The following is an 18,192-nucleotide window of genomic DNA, read 5'->3' on the forward strand; positions in this document are numbered from 1 at the left end:
AGTTGTTGTTAACACTAACAAGCCGGAGGAGAGAGTCCACACACTGTCAAAAGGTGCAAAGGCTGTATTCATTGAACTAAACGAACCAACTCAGAACCACTCCTCCGACATATGCAAAAGGTACGCATCAGCGGTGTAACGCAGGCATGTGGACGGGTGTTCGAAACTTTGACATGACACAAAAGAAAGCGAGTCAGTGGAAGCCATGTGCATGACTCGGCAGAAGAAGACGAGCTCCTGGTTTGGCAGCCATTTTATAGTCTTTAGCCACTCCCCCTCCAGGTGTAGGCAACCAGCTCTGACGGGCTCTTCACAAGGTCACTGGAAGACAAGATGAGAATTGGAGAGAAAGGTATGAATATATATATATATATATAGAGAGAGAGAGCTCCCTGTGCTTTGTGAATCAGCGCATATTCATCTGCGAGAAGCTCCTGAAGCTCCTGAAGCTCCTGAGCAGTTCAAAGAAACTTTTCCTGAACACACTTCTACCCACTTAAGTGACTGCTCTCGCAGACGAATATGCACTGACTCACACAGCACGTGGTGCTTTATGGGAGGGGGCGTGGCGGTCTCTCTCTCTCTCTCTCTCTCTCTCTCTCTCTCTCCCTCTCTCTATATATATATATATATATATATATATATATATATATATATATATAGAGAGAGGGAGAGAGAGAGAGAGAGAGAGAGAGAGAGAGAGAGACCGCCACGCCCCCTCCCATAAAGCACCACGTGCTGTGTGAGTCAGTGCATATTCGTCTGCGAGAGCAGTCACTTAAGTGGGTAGAAGTGTGTTCAGGAAAAGTTTCTTTGAACTGCTCAGGAGCTTCAGGAGCTTCAGGAGCTTCTCGCAGATGAATATGCGCTGATTCACAAAGCACAGGGAGCTCTCTCTCTCTATATATATATATATATATCTATACCTTTCTCTCCAATTCTCATCTTGTCTTCCAGTGACCTTGTGAAGAGCCCGTCAGAGCTGGTTGCCTACACCTGGAGGGGGAGTGGCTAAAGACTATAAAATGGCTGCCAAACCAGGAGCTCGCCTTCTACTGCCGAGCCGTGCACGTGGCTTCCACTGACTCGCTTTCTTTTGTGTCATTTCATTGTTTCGATCGCCCGTCCACACGCCTGCGTTACACCACTGATTCGTACCTTTTGCGTGTCTGAGGAGTTTTTCTGAGTTGAGCTTTAACTTTGCAGACCTTTTAACATACACAAACATAATCTATATACCTCACTGGTGGAAAAGGAAAAACTGAAAAGCACAAAAAAAAAGTCTCCTTCAAGAGCCCCCCGGTAGGATGTGACCGTCACTGATGTCAACTTGATGTAGATATGTGCTTTACTCTGCAGTCACAGCAGTTACCACAACAAGTAAAGGCAATAGGACAAATGTGAAGGTCCCAACAGCAGTGACAGAGCTCCTTTAATCAGCATGTGGCTACAGTTGCTGAACAGTGCAGTGCCGTAGCCACTGTATCGTTTCCAATGCCCACATCTGCCCCATTAGCCTTAGATAATGGCAAAGCTTTTCACACTCGGGATGGCCCACCAGCCATCGGAGTGATTTGCATCTTTAGGGCCTTGAAGCATCAGTGATTGGAGGCATTTTTGGAATTGGACTGACAGTGAGCGGAGAGACAGTTTGTGAATTGAATAGCAATTGTGGCTGAGGCCAATGACCAGACACATTCTGTAACAGCTATTTGTCCTAAGTGCTAGTACCATCAGTCTCTCATGTGGCAGCATTTAGTGCCGATGTGAATCTGTTTTATATCAACACAGCTAATGCAACAAACTACTCAAATTTCTCAGATTTTCTGTTATTGCCAGACAAGCTCTTGGGTTGTCCATGCAGCAGCTGATTACATTTCACTGTCGACTGACTTGGACGGGTGCGTTGTCATTGTGCCTTTTACGCAAACTCTCCAATGAATCCAACCCTTACTCAATCAAATAATACATTTGTGTTATTTGATTGACATCAGTCAGGAAGCAGTGAGACAGCAATTGAATGTGACTTGCGATGTGCACTGCACCCACTGCTGGTTCTGTAACACAGAACTGACCAGAGCATCGCAAAACAGTGAATCTATAAGAACACAGATTCACTGACCAACAGCCTTCTGCGTCGGGCAGGCAAATCCAAAGGGTTTGCACCAAATGCCCATTTAACTTCCTGCACTATACTGTAAGCTGTATGAGGAAATGATTTTTGTTGTTACTTGTGTTTTTCTTTCCCTTTTTTACACTTGAACATGTTATGGACACTTGTTTATTGGTTATCATCTGTGGTCTGCTTGTGTTCAACCCGACTTTAAGAGCCTCGTCTTCCCTTCACTCCTCTGCCAGACAGTTCCATCCCACTCGGTCTGAGCCGGTGTGTTTCCAGTGTGTTCCGGTGTGCTTCGCTGCGTCTTTGGTTTTCCATGTGCTCGCCTCTCTGCCTCCACAACCCGCTCCTGTTTTTGTGCCTTTTTTGGATCGTTCAACATGTTTTCATACCTCCCTGTGCCAGTACTCTGCTTCTGGGGTCCAGACTGGAAGGACAACCTCACATTATCAGTATAATTAAAACCGTTATTGTACAGAATGGGGGTAGGGCTGGATGAGCATGTTGCTTCTCCTGCTCCGTTTCTGACTGATAATGTTCATTATATGGTGAAAGGCTGTGATGAACACAGCAGGCATATTTCATTTGTATTCTTTTAATTCCTTATGTTATATATGATATTGTTTCCTTTTGTGGCGAGAGTTTGTGGCTCTTGTGGAAGCTGCTTGTTGGGGACCACGCTGAGGGACTCGACCTCATGCGAGTTGGTTTGTATTCCCGAGGTGTTTGCTCACTGGGGGAACTGATGAATTTCTCTCTGTAGTGTTGTAACGTCTCGACCTTCCTCTGTAAGATTCTGTAAGTGCCTTGAGGCAATGTGTCATGACACCAGAGCTGCATTAAACTGAACCGTCTTCCATGCTTCATGCAGCCCTCGATTCGAGTAGGAATATTGTTTGTACTCAAAGCAGGTTTTAAAGGTCATTTCATCCCACACGATTAAATGAATAACTGGTTGTAATGTGACTTTTGCGATATTCTCTGAGTCGAATGAAAAGTGCCATGGGTGCGTCTGAAAGGCAACGCCACAGACGGGCCGGGCCCTGTGGGTCACGGCCCCTGTCCCGCTCTACACTTACCTACAGGAACAAAAGATCAGAGGAGGCTTTCTGGGCCGCATGCCTCCCCAGGGCTCTTTATTTGGGGCAGCCTGAGCCTCCAGGACTTATTTTTTTTTTTTTTTTTTGCACTTTGGAAAATATTGACACTGCCTGAGCTCTCAACCCAGCGTCATTGATCGGGGGAATAAGCTCCACGGCCGGACTCGGACCAAAGCCGCTCCATAGAATTGGCGAGATTAATTAAAAAGAAAATGGTTTTTAGTATGGCTGGCTGCCTGGAGGGGGGCAGCAGTGAGCAGGGGGAGGGGGTGACACACACACACACACACACACACACACACACACACACACACACACACATACACACTGATTGGCACACGATAGTGACTGTGGGCTGGGGGGGGGGGGGGGGGGGGGGGGGGGTATGAAAAGCATTAACCCACAGTGCACTGCTGAGTTTTGACAGATCCCTGCTCCAGGGCTGCTGAATTTATGAGCCATTACTCCTGCCAGCCCAGGACCTAGTTGGTGCATTATGTTCCATGTCATCCGCCATTAGTGGAGCAGTGACTGACATCCATTGACAAAGCCAAAGCTCTCCGACACTGACCGGCTGATAGCGCCGGCGTAGCCTGCGTGGACCTGGATAAAGCCTCATTGTTGTGTAGTTTCCAGGCCCCCCTTCTCTTTTTCTTGTGCATCCAGTTGAGTTCATGCCTGCAGTAATGAGGGGACAATGCTCCGACCTCCGAGCCCTCACAGCAGCCATTGTGCTCCTCGGTAAGCTCCGGCTGGCCTGTTTCCACTTTGTTTTTTTAGGACACCGTAGACCTGCGTGCACCTCCACCACGAGCATTCACTTGAGACTATTTATGCCATATTTAGAGGAAAATACTGTATTTACATAGTTATATTTACATTTTTAAGATTAAAAAATAAATATGACTGAGTGAAAGGGAAGTTGAGACTCAACAGTCATCATCCTCCTGACTGGGAGGAGGAAGAGAGAAGGAAATCATGGCCACGCCTTCTGACATATGCTTGAGTTTTAGATTTCAGTAGTTCGGGTTATGACTGTATGAACTCAGATGAATAAATGAGTTTGTGTGTTTTTCTGTATTTGTATACTCATTTGTTTTTTCTTCTGATACCCGTAATTGCAAAATGTTCATACACAGACACCGTACTAAATACATTCTTTACCTCTTGAATATTTGACTCTATATTAGATATAATATATAAATACATTCTTTACCTCTTGAATATTTGACTCTATATTAGATATAATATATAAATACATTCTTTACCTCTTGAATATTTGACTCTATATTAGATATAATATATAATTACATTCTTTACCTCTCGAATATTAGATATAATATATAAATACATTCTTTACCTCTTGAATATTTGACTCAATATTAGATATAATATATAAATACATTCTTTACCTCTTGAATATTTGACTCTATATTAGATATAATATATAAATACATTCTTTACCTCTTGAATATTTGACTCTATATTAGATATAATATATAAATACATTCTTTACCTCTTGAATATTTGACTCTATATTAGATATAATATATAAATACATTCTTTACCTCTTGAATATTTGACTCTATATTAGATATAATATCATATCAATATATTATAGTCATTATTCTATTGACTATAATAGGAATTGCCCTCCTCACCTCTCAGCAGATGCTGTGGTTCTGTTAGTTTGTTCTCTCCACAGTCTCCAAGCTGCTCATTGTGGGAACTCTTGTGTTTCTCTGTAATCTTGTGCAAGTCTCGTCCTCACCGTGTAAAGAGCCTTGCGAGGACGTATGATGTGATTTTAGCGCTGTACAAATAACATTGATTAGTGGGCAATGTTGGAAGAAAGTCTCAGTGATATTTTTGATGAATATGACGACCCAGATGTCAGTGTTCATATGGCACGTTAACGGAGGGAGAGGCAATATGTAACAATTAGAAGTTTAATTTCAAAGGCGTGAATTCACTATCTGAACTTTGCCACGTGTATACTGATGACTGACTCTTGTCCGTATTCACAACTTCCCAGCAGCAGCACAGTAATGGAGCAGCGTCCCTCCCGGCCCGACTCTCCTCAGTAGCCGACGGTGTAATTAGCTCTTAAATGTGATGACGGAGGTTAATAATGGCTTCCGTCCAGTATGTGGATGTTTACACTCCTCTTAGGGAAGGTCAATGTATTGACCCATCTGGATATGGGGGCATGCATGACAAAACGCTGACATATAATCTGTGCGGCCTTGATGTTCCATTAAATGATCGATTCAGCTGGTTTGGGGGCGGGAGGGGGGTGGGGGGGTTTCTCAGGGACTATGAAAAGGTCAGTATCTGTTAGTTCATTGGTGGAGTGATTAATGAATCAATAAGCACTGGCGAGAGAGGCCCGGTGAATCGGAGAGAGTCCTGACTTGTCTGTGAAGAGCTGAAGGAGACGTCGTCGCAACACGTCACCGCCGCTCCATCGACACTCGCTCTCGCTTGTTCCTGGTGGTGCTCCCCGTCCTCGTGGCTCCTTTGAGCTTTAGCTTTGTGTATGTTGTCCATCATCAGGGCCACACGTCACAACTGCACCAGAGGACTGTTCCAAACGCATGGAACTTTAATGTGATCTGTGTCCGACAGGCATTTTACACATGTTCTAGTTCATCGCCTTCTTTAGTTTCTCCCCGACACCACAACTGTCGCCGGTTTGGTTAGCACTGCAAAGTTAAATGGAAATCTCCCACAACCACCGTCTCTCTTCGAAGTTAAAGGTCATTTCTGCTGCATGAAATGAACCTGCACGACGAAAGGTTTCTTAAATACCTAACGAGTCTTTCTTCAGACTCGAGTCTCCAGGACTTGGCAGAGGAGACAGTGATCAGACCTTGTATCTGACTTGTGGTTCACCTTAAGAGACTGGACTTGAGGTCTGACTTACTTTGACTTGGTGTCGTCGGCCCTGATAATTGTCACTGTGATAGTGGATTAGAACCTGTTCCCACCCTCAGTTTGATGGAAGGGCCTTTTTAATACAGTGACTGATGGAACAAAAGAACTTCTCCAACTGCATCACGGTGAATAACAACTAGCAGTCAGCAGCAGTGAGGTACAGTACAGGAAGGGAGACGTGCACATGTCCCGTACTGTAGACACCGTTTCAAATGTGCTGCTTCTGATTCTGGATGAAAACAGGACGTTGCCATCTTGTGAATATTTCTGCGAGTCGTCATTGTCGGTCACATTCCTTCCCTGTAGGGAACATTGGACTGGTGTCCCACGACTACCTGTTGACGTCCTGCAACCGACCAGTGCTCACTTGACGTGTGTGTGTTTTCTGTGCTGAATCCCGACAGCAGCAGAATGTGTCCGGTTCATTTCCCCATCACATATTCAGGTACCCGAGTGATTCTCCTTTAATAAAAAAAAACAACCAACAACCTCATTTACGTTTGGTTGCCTAGAAACCAAATTTACTCCGCGAACCCTCATCTCGCTGATGTGCAACTGACATACACAAGAATGTGACTCATCACTCCATATCAAGTCCAGCACTGTGGCAGCCGCATGTGACTACACATGTAGTCCATGATAAACCATCCATTTGTCCATATATATATTATTTTCTTCTGTGGCTGTGTCTTCCTTGACACATCCTGCTGCTGATGGAGCTTTCAGATTAGTCCATAAGCGAGACAACTAATAGAGTAATTAGAGAAACCGAGTGTGTTCAGGGAAGCTGCCATTTGAATTCATTATGTTTATTCATCAGCAAATTGCCACAACCGCAGGAAGTGCCGCATGCAGCCACAAGGGGGCAGTAGCACCCCGCACCCCCAAGAGGCCCGTGTCCCACATAACGGAGGTGAGGGAATAGAGATTTGTGCCACATGTTTATTGTCTAATGTATCAGAGGATGTTTGAGTGGATTTCCAACATTTCCCTTGGAGGCACATCTCCTTTGAATGTCCTGCTCCGTGTAGGGAAAGGATGAGACGACACACACACACACACACACACACACACACACACACACACACACACACTGTCGCTGTGGAAAACAACTTGACTTGCAGAGCTTGAATTAAATATTAAATTAAATATTATTCATTCAGATAATAATATTTATTTGATGTATATTATTGAAATTAATGTTCACCCACAAACGATATTTGTGGGTGGGCATGGTAATTAATTTTTTCCTTTTCTTATAAGCCTCAACTGGTCTCTTACCAATCACAACACTCACTTTTACATTTCATTCATGTATTGTGTATTTTTTTTTTTTGAAAAGACGAAGACCACACAAAATATTCTTACTTTGACTCGACAATCAATAAAGCGTGAAGCGAATAACGTAAGGAGAAACAAACCCAGGCTCAGTCCTTTGAGGCACGTGGAACACCAGAGAAGCTTTTCATTCTTCTCACATCAATAGGCTGCGTGGTGGTTGGACAGATTCCAGCATCTTGTTCAGAACAGATTTCTGATTTCCTCAGTACACACTATCTCCGTGCTGGCGTCAACCCAGACTGTCCTCCTTGGACTACACCACTTTACTACGAGCTCCGACTAAAACACAGGTGAACACGGGAGAGGTCACTGACGACGGTTCCTTCCCTCATCATCCTGCAGCTCGCAAAGGTGCTGCTGAGTGATGGAAGGTAGTTGAACGGAAAGCTAGTTCTCTGTAGATCAACGGCACTGACGGTCATAATTAACAGTATTTCTCATTATCTATTTTCAGTATCTCAAACCTACATTTCAGCGGAACAATGTTAAGTCTCAAGATGTGAAAGGTTGTAAAAGGTAAAATATCTAATGTTTGTTTTCGTGAATACAGAAATTACATTGGAGATTTTGACATGAGAACCCCCGAACACTAACGACTTGTCGGCTGTCAAATGTATTTTCTGATTTAAGAAACACAACATTGTGTCTTCCAGTATGTGGCATGCAGATAGTTTTGCACCCGAACACAATCGTGTGCGTGACATAGTTTTTCGGGGCGAGCTGATCATGGTGCTGCGGTCGTTTGACACTGTTTCAACCAATGCTGTTGCTGGAAAAGGCCACAGAATAGAAATAAAGAAAAGCTATGAATAATTCATACGAATGCATATTTCCACCGTTCACCATGATCTTAATTGTGCAGCAGCCATGTGTCCGTGAATTTCCGATTAAGACTAAATTGAAATGACAAGTTGGTGGTTGCAGGCAGTCTGAAGCCCTGTCTGGATATGACATGAGTGAATTTTCCAGCTGGATGGATGTGATTATTGATCTGACCAGCAGACACTTCCAGCGCTGTGCTGATTATAGAAGTTGAGGCTCTGCTAAATGTTGCATGCTGGGCAGTCACATTATTCATTTGCACCAGATGGATGCTCCTGTCTGACCACGCTGACTGCTGCAATTGGATATTTGTTTTGCATACGTAATGTGTGCCATTCATAATTTATTTATTCATTATTATTATTTGCCCCACAGATCACAGGACATCATCGGTCTGTGTGAGGAGCTCTTTGGTTCAGCATGAGGTGTTTGATAGACCCAAAAGGATTCAGGCCGGTGGTGGCGGCGACCTTTCACCTTTTCTTTTGGTGCCGCTGTGAGGTCCAGGACAAGGATAATAATCTGTATTCATAAATAGTGGCCTTTCAGGAAACTTCCTTTGACGATTCCACCTCACACTATGTCTCGTTCTCATTCATGCTGGACCCTCGCGTTCTCCTCGGCGGCTTCATGAAGGAAGCCGGAGTTTGTGTCCCATTACTTGCTTTTTAAAATTGTAACCGTGATAACATTTGATGGTATGGTCTACTACCACAAAATACAGTCTCTCTGCATTATGAGGGTCTGAGGGATGATGTGTGTACCTCTGATTATTACAGATAGGATCTGTGTACAGTGTCCTGCGCCGTCTGTCAGGCCCTTCCAGCAGCCGACAGGAGGTGATCAATCACCGCAGAAATCTGCCTGTCACGACCGAGGCAGCGGTGGGACGTGTCGCTGTCGGCCGCTGCTCTCTGTACAGAACTAATCTCTGTGCAAGATCGACTTCAAAGTAATGGCAGCGCTCCCGGTGCACTGGTGCCCACAGGCAACGTCTCTGCTCTGCCTCCATCCCATGAATCAAGGATCTGGTCGCACTGACAGGTTGTTATTAATCTGAGTAGCTCGTCTGATATCTCCATGGAGGACGGGGTAAACCAGGGATCCCACAGTGCGTCCCTGCAGGCTCGTGTTACGCGTCAATGTGTGGACAGAGATTGTGCTCACACGCAAAGTACGGCGTTTTTACAATGGTGATGAAAGCAAAGTGGCATAATGACGGGAAACCTTTCACCTTATCACTGGTAATAATTTTAGTCATAACACAAGGTGGTCCTCTCAATCCAAAGGATGGAATTCAATGCAGCGGATGATTCATGTCACAGGAATACTCTTCTGAGGGGAGTTGGTCTAAATGAGGTTTTATTCTGATCTTGCTCACGACAATGTCGCGAAGAAAACCTCGAAGGAAACTGTCATTCTGAGGCCGAAGAGAAAACACAGGGTGAACATCGAAACAATGTCCCGCTCCGGGATCTGCTGCGCTCACTGTGCATGTGTTCACACGTGTTCTTATTAGAAAGACCTTGGATTCTTCACATGAATTGGTTTAGATCAGCTGGATAAACATTTTTATTGTGTGTTGTTGTTTCTTCTGCAATTATTATTATTATTATTATTATTATTATTATTAGTGACCCACAACAAATAGGATCCAATTCATAATAAACTGGAATTGTCCTTTATATACAACTCACTGCTCAGGTTTCCATGTTTTCTATTCTTGTCCCATTTACAGTTTTGGTGAAGTTTGATCAAAATCCATCCATTTATGAAGCTGTGTAAACGTGTGTAGACAATAAGCAATTCTATCCATATCGTCCTGTTCTAGCAACTGGCAGAAAACCTCACTCGTATAAAAACATAAACAAACGTGCTCTTAATCCTTTGGTGAGCGGAGCCGCGGACGCAGATGAATCGGTACCCGCTGAGGGTTTGTCATCTGGCGCTCTGCCATATGGTGTGTGTGTGTGTGTGTGTGTGTGTGTGTGTGTGTGTGTGTGTGTGTGTGTGTGTGTGTGTGTGTGTGTGTGTGTGTGTGTGTGTGTGTGTGTGTGTGTGTGTGTGTGTGTGTGTGTGTGTGTGTGTGTGTGTGTGTGTGTGTGTGTGTGTGTGTGTGTGTGTGTGTGTGTGTGTGTGTGTGTGTGTGTGTGTGTGTGTGTGTGGAGTCTTGTTCCACAAGCAGCTGTCCCCCCCCCCCCCAGCCTTCCTCAGGTTGGGAGGTCGCCCTGTGCTGCTGCTAAATGGCCGAGCTGCTGGAGGATTATCAGCCTTCGACGGAGAGAGAAAGTGTTGATATATTTATCCCCGGCTCATGGCGAGCTGCAAGGAAAGCTTGTCAAAGCTATAACCCCAATCCTTCACATCTCAGATGGCTCAGTGACAAACACATTTGGCCACGGAAGTGATGGCCCAACATTTCCTTCTTCGACAACATGGGAACACGTTCAGTTGGAACAACTTATTTGACCTAGGTTTACGCTTCTGTCTCATTTTTATGAGCATTATCCACTGCTACGTGTCATCTAAGGAGCTTTTCTTCCGCAAAATGAATTGCTCATGATTTCTTGCAACATTGCTGTCATCTCCAGCAAAGGTAGAGGTTTGTTTTCGTGAAAGATTGTTTAAGGCCAGTAAAGTTCACTGGTTAGCGACTCACCATATATATTCATATTACACTAACGTCATTTCATTATTCTTCTAGATACAGCTCATACTTTAACACAATTCTCACTCATGGAATTGTCCTTTAATAGTATATAATTAATATAATAATACATATTTAGTTTAGCTTTATTGTTTCTAATATTCCTGAATTGTAAACTGTCTATCCTATCATCATATTTGTGTGCTCACCATGGTTGATATTTTTCTTCAAAGGTTTTGATTGGTTTCATTTGACATACTGAATAGTATATTGTGATTCAGCATCTGTCCCATCTAAGAAGTGCATTTCTATGGCAGCGGGCTGGTGATGGGAGCGGAGGGGACTGTGTGACAGTAGATCAGTGTAATTCCCCTCCAGCAGATGCAGGCCAGATTGAGCTGGAAGGATAAAGATGTTACCCAAGAGCGCCGGCTAAGGCCCCAACAACAAATGGCCGTGTGTGTGTGCGTGTGTGTGCTTGTGTGTGTGTGTGTGTGTGTGTACCGACTGCATTACCAGCAGGCCACTTTAACTAGGTCCTACTTAGAGCCACCAGGGCTTCTTATAGCTGCTCAGGATCTGCAGAGAGAAGAGGAGGGAGCAGCTCTGTAATCGGCTGAGCATCAGGCCTGGTGTCGAGAGAGGACACGCAATCAAAAAAATACAGCTCAGCTCGACAGCGCCACAGGACCCTCGTCCTCCACGAGGGTCCTCCAGGTGAATCAGTAGCTGCTTTATTTTAATTTGTGCCAATGACTTATTCATTATAAGTGGTTGGTTATCTTATATATCTGGTTCTGATTCAAGCTCCACCCTTCGCATTAGAGGTCAATTTATATTTACATCTGATCTTTAACATGTGTATTTAACATATATACATATACATTAATGTTCTGCTGTAGATGATTTCTCCAAACTACGTGAATCTCAGAGTTGATGTAGCCTGCCATCGCCACAGAGTCCGGTTATCGACAGCGCGTGTTGCACAGAGAGACTTATGTGGTCTTTTTGTGAAAAGAAATGCACAGTCCAGTTTGTTTCATATTGTGTTGTTAAAGGATTCAACAGACCTCTGCACATCAGCCGCAGCCCTGAAGGAAATGTGTCTGTGGTGCTGCCATTGGCTGCTCCGCTGTCACTCGTTGTTTCAAAAACGCCCGATTTTAGGTGAAGGATTGCGATTGGCCAGACCACTTTCAGGATGGATGGAAATCTGTCTGACGGGGAGGGGGAGGGGGGGGGCAGGCCCAAAATGCACATGTTGCAGTCGGGAGACGAGGCCCAACAGTGCGGGCTGCTCTCTGATGGAGAACAAGGCAATCTCCTAAAAGCACTCTGTCTTATTTGGTTACAGGCAAAGTCGCTGTGCTTGGTAGGAATCAGGTTTTTTTTTAGCTGTGATGGAATAGAAATCAGTGTAAACGCTATGAGCGGCAGCCAATGAACCTCCAGAAATGTTTGCTTGTGAACAGCCCAAAGCTTTTGCCAGTACGAAGCTGCACAATCCCACTGAAAAGGAAACCTCTAATACTCATGATGAAAAAGAACCAAATCCAGAAAGAAGAGGAGATAAAGTGAGACAACATCTACACAAAGTGTATCTGGCATCTGCTGGGAGGCTTGGTGCTCGCCGAGAGTGAAAGGAGATTATGTTAAAGCCTAAATGAGGCTTTTACATTTTTTTTAAATCCTGCAGGCATAATCTAATCTTATCCGTCTCAATCCAATTTTTAATGCTGGCTACACATGGGATTAAAGTAGTGCAGTGTTCTTTGTAGGCCATTTGACAGTGAAGCAGCATCTGTTGCTGATAGCTGGAAGATGTGCAGGTTAAAGTGGCAGAGATCAGGAACAGAGGGGGGTCAGACGGGGTCTCATGTTGACAGTGGGAGATTCACGAGCACAGAGCAAAAACCATTTCATCTGTTCATGTAGTGTGGTCAAATCTTTAACATCAAGAGTGCTCCACACTTTCTAACTTCACTGTTGCACCAGTGGAAGTCAGGACTCACCCACAGGGTCCAGTCGACCCCACAGGGTCCTGGTCAGGACTCACCCACAGGGTCCAGTCACCCCCACAGGGTCCTAGTCAGGACTCACCCACAGGGTCCAGTCACCCCATAGGGTCGACTCACCCACAGGGTCCTAGTCAGGACTCACCCACATGGTCCTAGTCAGGACTCTCCCACAGGGTCCAGTCACCCCACAGGGTCCTGGTCAGGACTCACCCACAGGGTCCAGTCACCCCACAGGGTCCTAGTCAGGACTCTCCCACAGGGTCCTAGTCAGGACTCACCCACAGGGTCCTAGTCAGAACTCACCCACAGGGTCCAATCACCCCATAGGGTCAACTCACCCACAGGGTCCTAGTCAGGACTCACCCACATGGTCCTAGTCAGGACTCACCCACAGGGTCCTAGTCAGGACTCACCCACAGGGTCCAATCACCCCATAGGGTCGACTCACCCACAGGGTCCTAGTCAGGACTCACCCACATGGTCCTAGTCAGGACTCTCCCACAGGGTCCTAGTCAGGACTCACCCAAAGGGTCCAGTCACCCCCACAGGGTCCTGGTCAGGACTCACCCACAGGGTCCAGTCACCCCACAGGGTCCAGTCACCCCCACAGGGTCCTGGTCAGGACTCACCCACAGGGTCCAGTCACCACACAGGGTCCTAGTCAGGACTCTCCCACAGGGTCCTGGTCAGGACTCACCCACAGGGTCCAGTCACCCCACAGGGTCCCGGTCAGGACTCACCCACAGGGTCCTAGTCAGGACTTACCCACAGGGTCCGGTCACCCCACAGGGTCCTAGTCAGGACTCACCCACAGGGTCCGGTCACGCCACAGGGTCCTAGTCAGGACTCACCCCACAGGGTCCTGGTCAGGACTCACCCACAGGGTCTGGTCACCCCACAGGGTCCTGGTCAGGACTCACCCCACAGGGTCCGGTCACCCCACAGGGTCCTGGTCAGGACTCACCCCACAGGGTCCTGGTCAGGACTCACCCCACAGGGTCCGGTCACCCCACAGAGTCCAGTCAGGACTCACCCCACAGGGTCCTGGTCAGGACTCACCCCACAGGGTCCGGTCACCCCACAGTGTCCAGTCAGGACTCACCCACAGGGTCCGGTCACCCCACAGGGTCTGGTCAGGACTCACCCACAGGGTCCGGTCAGGACTCACCCACAGGTTCCTAGTCAGGACTCACCCACAGGGTCCAGTCACCCCACAGGGTCCTAGTCAGGACTCACCCACAGGGTCGGGTCAGGACTCACCCACAGGGTCCAGTCACCCCACAGGTCTCTACCTCCAACTCCATCCACAGTGGATGAAATGGCCTCCAGTTCACAAAAACAGTGAGTGACGGTGAACATGAACACCAGTCACTGGCAGAGCTGTGAGAGTTGATGAGGAAACAGTCTCATGACACTTGGAAAGGCAGAGTGGCACAGAAGATGAGTCAAAAATAAATCTAAATGATCACTGTCACATTACATAATCAGCTGGGTAGCTACAGTAGAAGGTATTGATCTCAGAGACTTCTAATGCTAATACTTTTCAGGGGACAATGAAAGAATGACTGTGGGTGACATTTAATGGAATCAGTCAGTAATGTATGAATCAATAATGTGTCTGTTACTAGATCTGTCCCCCCGCCTTCTTAGTGATGTATAAAAACATATGTTTTGAGATACCTCAAGACTTTTCCATATATATTTCGACAAATTAGCCTCAGACCCTGGAGGCAGATTTGGGTCCTGACCTCGGCGGCTGTAGGGCACCAGGTCATCTTGTCCAGTTCAGATTTCTCTGGAGCAGATGGCTGCTCCTCTAACCGCAGAGCTGTGGAGATGATACAGGATTAAAGCTAAACTGATATTAATCAGGAAAACCTTCTCATACTTGACATTTCAAAAGGAGCAGGACAAATCCCACAGCACCCCGCACTAATACAGAGGGCGTGTACAGTGTATACGTTGAAGGTGGTACAGAACACTTCCTGGAACCATTATTATGACCCTATTTTATATTATCAGCAGTACTATCATTATTATTGTTCGTATAATTATTTTTCCAGTTGATTATTACCATTAAAAACATAATTTCGTCTCCTCTCACCAACCGGTCAAAGGCAGATGTTCCGCTCACAACTGTCTGGTTCTTCTACAAATGTCCTCCTGTCAAGAGGGAGTTGTTTCTCTCCACAGTCGCCAAGTGCTTGTTCATTGTGGGAACTGTTGGGTCTCTCTGTAATGTTACAATGAAAACATAAAGCGCCTTGAGAAGATGTATGTTGTGAGTGTTGCCCCATACAAATAAAATAAAAATTGAATTAATATCTAAAAAGTAACTGATTCCATGATGAAAGGCAAGTGAAAGATCCTTTTTAATCTGGCAGCATCGCCCTCGCTCTTTTCCCGTCTGCATCCATCTCACTACCTTCAGACCAGCCGTTCTTTGCTCTCATCCCCATTATCACCTGACTGCTCTCTGTCTTCATCACCTGCTCAGGTGAGAGTGAATTACAGCCCCGTGTCCGTCCCGGGTGTCATGCTGACATCTGTCGGCATCAACTGCTGCTATCTGACCCGTCCATGTGGCATTAAATGTTCCGCTGCCATTAAGTACTGAGGCCTGGAAACGCTACCTGTCAATGGTCCGCTCAACCTGTGGGTCATGCTAAAGTTATTTATATAAGCTTGTTTGAGTATTGATAGGGGAACATTATGGCAGATAGTGAGAGTGAACAAATATTTGACAGCGGACGAGCAGCTGTTTGTCAGGATGCCATTAAGGCGGCAGGTTGCATAGCACCTTGGGCTAAATGCTTCAGTTCGTCCCACCTGACAACAGCTCCATACTCGGCCATTACTTGTTCAAATATAACAGATGTGTAAAAAATGTCAAGAAATATGCATCAGAGGTGTCTACAAAGAGCATGTGGAGCTCAGAGAGGGAAGAGGCCGCTTCGCCCGAGACTTATTCCACACAAGGTTATGGACCGGTGCGTTTTGACACACAATATTGTGCCATAAGAGTGAGAACATGACACAGATGTGCTTCTTCATGAGGACAAACTGTATGTACAGGCTGTTGTGTCACTGTAGTGGTCTAATGAAATCGTTCAAAGGGGTGCCGTTGGTCTGAGGAGGAGGAGGCACTTCTTACAGTTAAAGTCTAATGTATTAGATGAGAATTGACCACGGAACACGAGTGAATGAATGCATTACCTATCATCTTCCTACGTCTTCACTGACGAATGAAGACGATGCAAAGCTTTTGAAAATTTTTCTTTCACCGACCTGTTTTCCCTCTAAACTCACAAATGGCTGACCTTTTCAAATTGCTGTGTTTAAGCCTTTGCTTTTTAGCCTTCTGTAAATGTCACATAATGTTATTGGGCTCTGGCAGCACAGGATCATTAATCTTTCCTGTGTGCAGGCCGGGCGAGGGAAACACGGCGGGTAGAGCAGCTATATCACTCTAAGTACGGACATCAGAGCAGAAGTGTAAACATCATTTGGACACCGCAGTTTTTCTGCTCAAATGGGTTTGATGTTGATGAAGAGAGACCTTCTTTCCAGAGTGCAGCGAAGCACAGTGTTTGATCGATGTTGCCGGGAAGGTTGGTAGTTATTCCATCACTGGAGGAGGTGGAAAAGGTGGAATCCTCCTCTTCCACAAAGACAGAGAACAAAGTTGTCCTCTGTGCTCCATTTTTCCACTCCAGCGGGCAATACAGCTGGTCATGAATATGCTGAAGCTAGCGGCAGGGAGCATCTCGTTGAACCCTCAGTTTTATAACTATCAGCTTTAATTTCATGTTTTTAAAAGCAAATACAAAATCAAATCAGCACAATGTCACGTTACACCCACTCACACAGTCTTGCATAGTTTCTCTTACTAATACTATTCTGTGCTTTCTTTGTTCACCTATAACTCAAACTTTGTTAAAGTCACAAATACATCCATTGGGATTTAGCAAATTATGATGAGATGCACAGTTTGAGACCCCAATGCACTATTTTGTAGTTCCCACCCACTTGCACTGCATCTGTGATTCTGCAATATAATGTATGTGTATTGGTAATGATGTCTTTCAAAACGTCATTCCAATCTTAATCTGTTTTTAGAGTAATCATGTGGATTTTCTTCAGGAAATACTCAAATCACAAACACCCACAAGAAATTTACTGGAAAATGTTTTTCCTAATATTCATCGTCAAATCAAAGTGTTGGTTAGGTGGGACCCGGCATGTTTATATTACATTTCATGTCGATGTCACCAGGAGTTGTTAGGATTTATATTTATGAAATCAAACAGGCCAGCTTCTGTCTTGTCCAGCGGTGGCTCAGGACGCAGAGCGGGTTGTATTCTATAGTACTTTGAGACTGAACAATAAAGATTAATTATGGAATATTATGCAAAAAACGCCTTTTCAGTGTTGTTTCACATGAATGTGTGTATTTGTGGAGCCTGTCGGCCCACAATCTGTGTTGCAAGACCTCCCTGTTGTGAGTCGGTTAAACCCTACAGCCTGGCTCTTGACGACTGGTCCACATTTCTCTCCCACTGTGATGTCACAGTGACCCCGCCTGCAATCTGAGCATCTCCACTTCTCTGGTGAACATTTCCTACACATCTTGAAAGCGGTTGACTGATCACAACAGACTGGGCCAGCTGGCCAATCAGAGCAGACTGGGGTTTATCAGGAGGCGGGGCTAAAATAAATCCAGGTGTTTCAGACAGAGGGTGAAAAGAGGCGCTGCAGGAATGGGCAGTGTGAGAACACTGATGCCTTTTCTGAACATTAGAGCATGTGAACCTTTTCAAGCGGTAACACAAATTTAGAGTATGAACCTGAATATGAACATAACATGTCACCTTTAATGCCCGCCCTTTACTCTACTGAATCTATTTTAAGTGGTCAGCAACATCTCCACCCATGAGCTCTTGTGTGGTTCACACCAAGACAATATGTATGATGAACATGAAGCAAGCAACTGTTTTTTTTCATCAATTATTTTCCCATGTAAAACAGGCAAATCTAGACTGAATCAAACATTAAAACTGATATCATGAATAAAGAAATCCAAACCTAATAAAACTAGACAGCATTTTTACTTCCCTCAATTTGCACAAGGTACTGAGATGATATTTAGTGGCAGAACTTTATGGATCATCGTATGACAAATAGAACTTCATTGCACAGAAAGCACGG

This window comes from Scophthalmus maximus, chromosome 3 (genome assembly GCF_022379125.1).
Source record: "Scophthalmus maximus strain ysfricsl-2021 chromosome 3, ASM2237912v1, whole genome shotgun sequence".
In the NCBI taxonomy this organism is placed as follows: Eukaryota; Metazoa; Chordata; class Actinopteri; order Pleuronectiformes; family Scophthalmidae; genus Scophthalmus; species Scophthalmus maximus.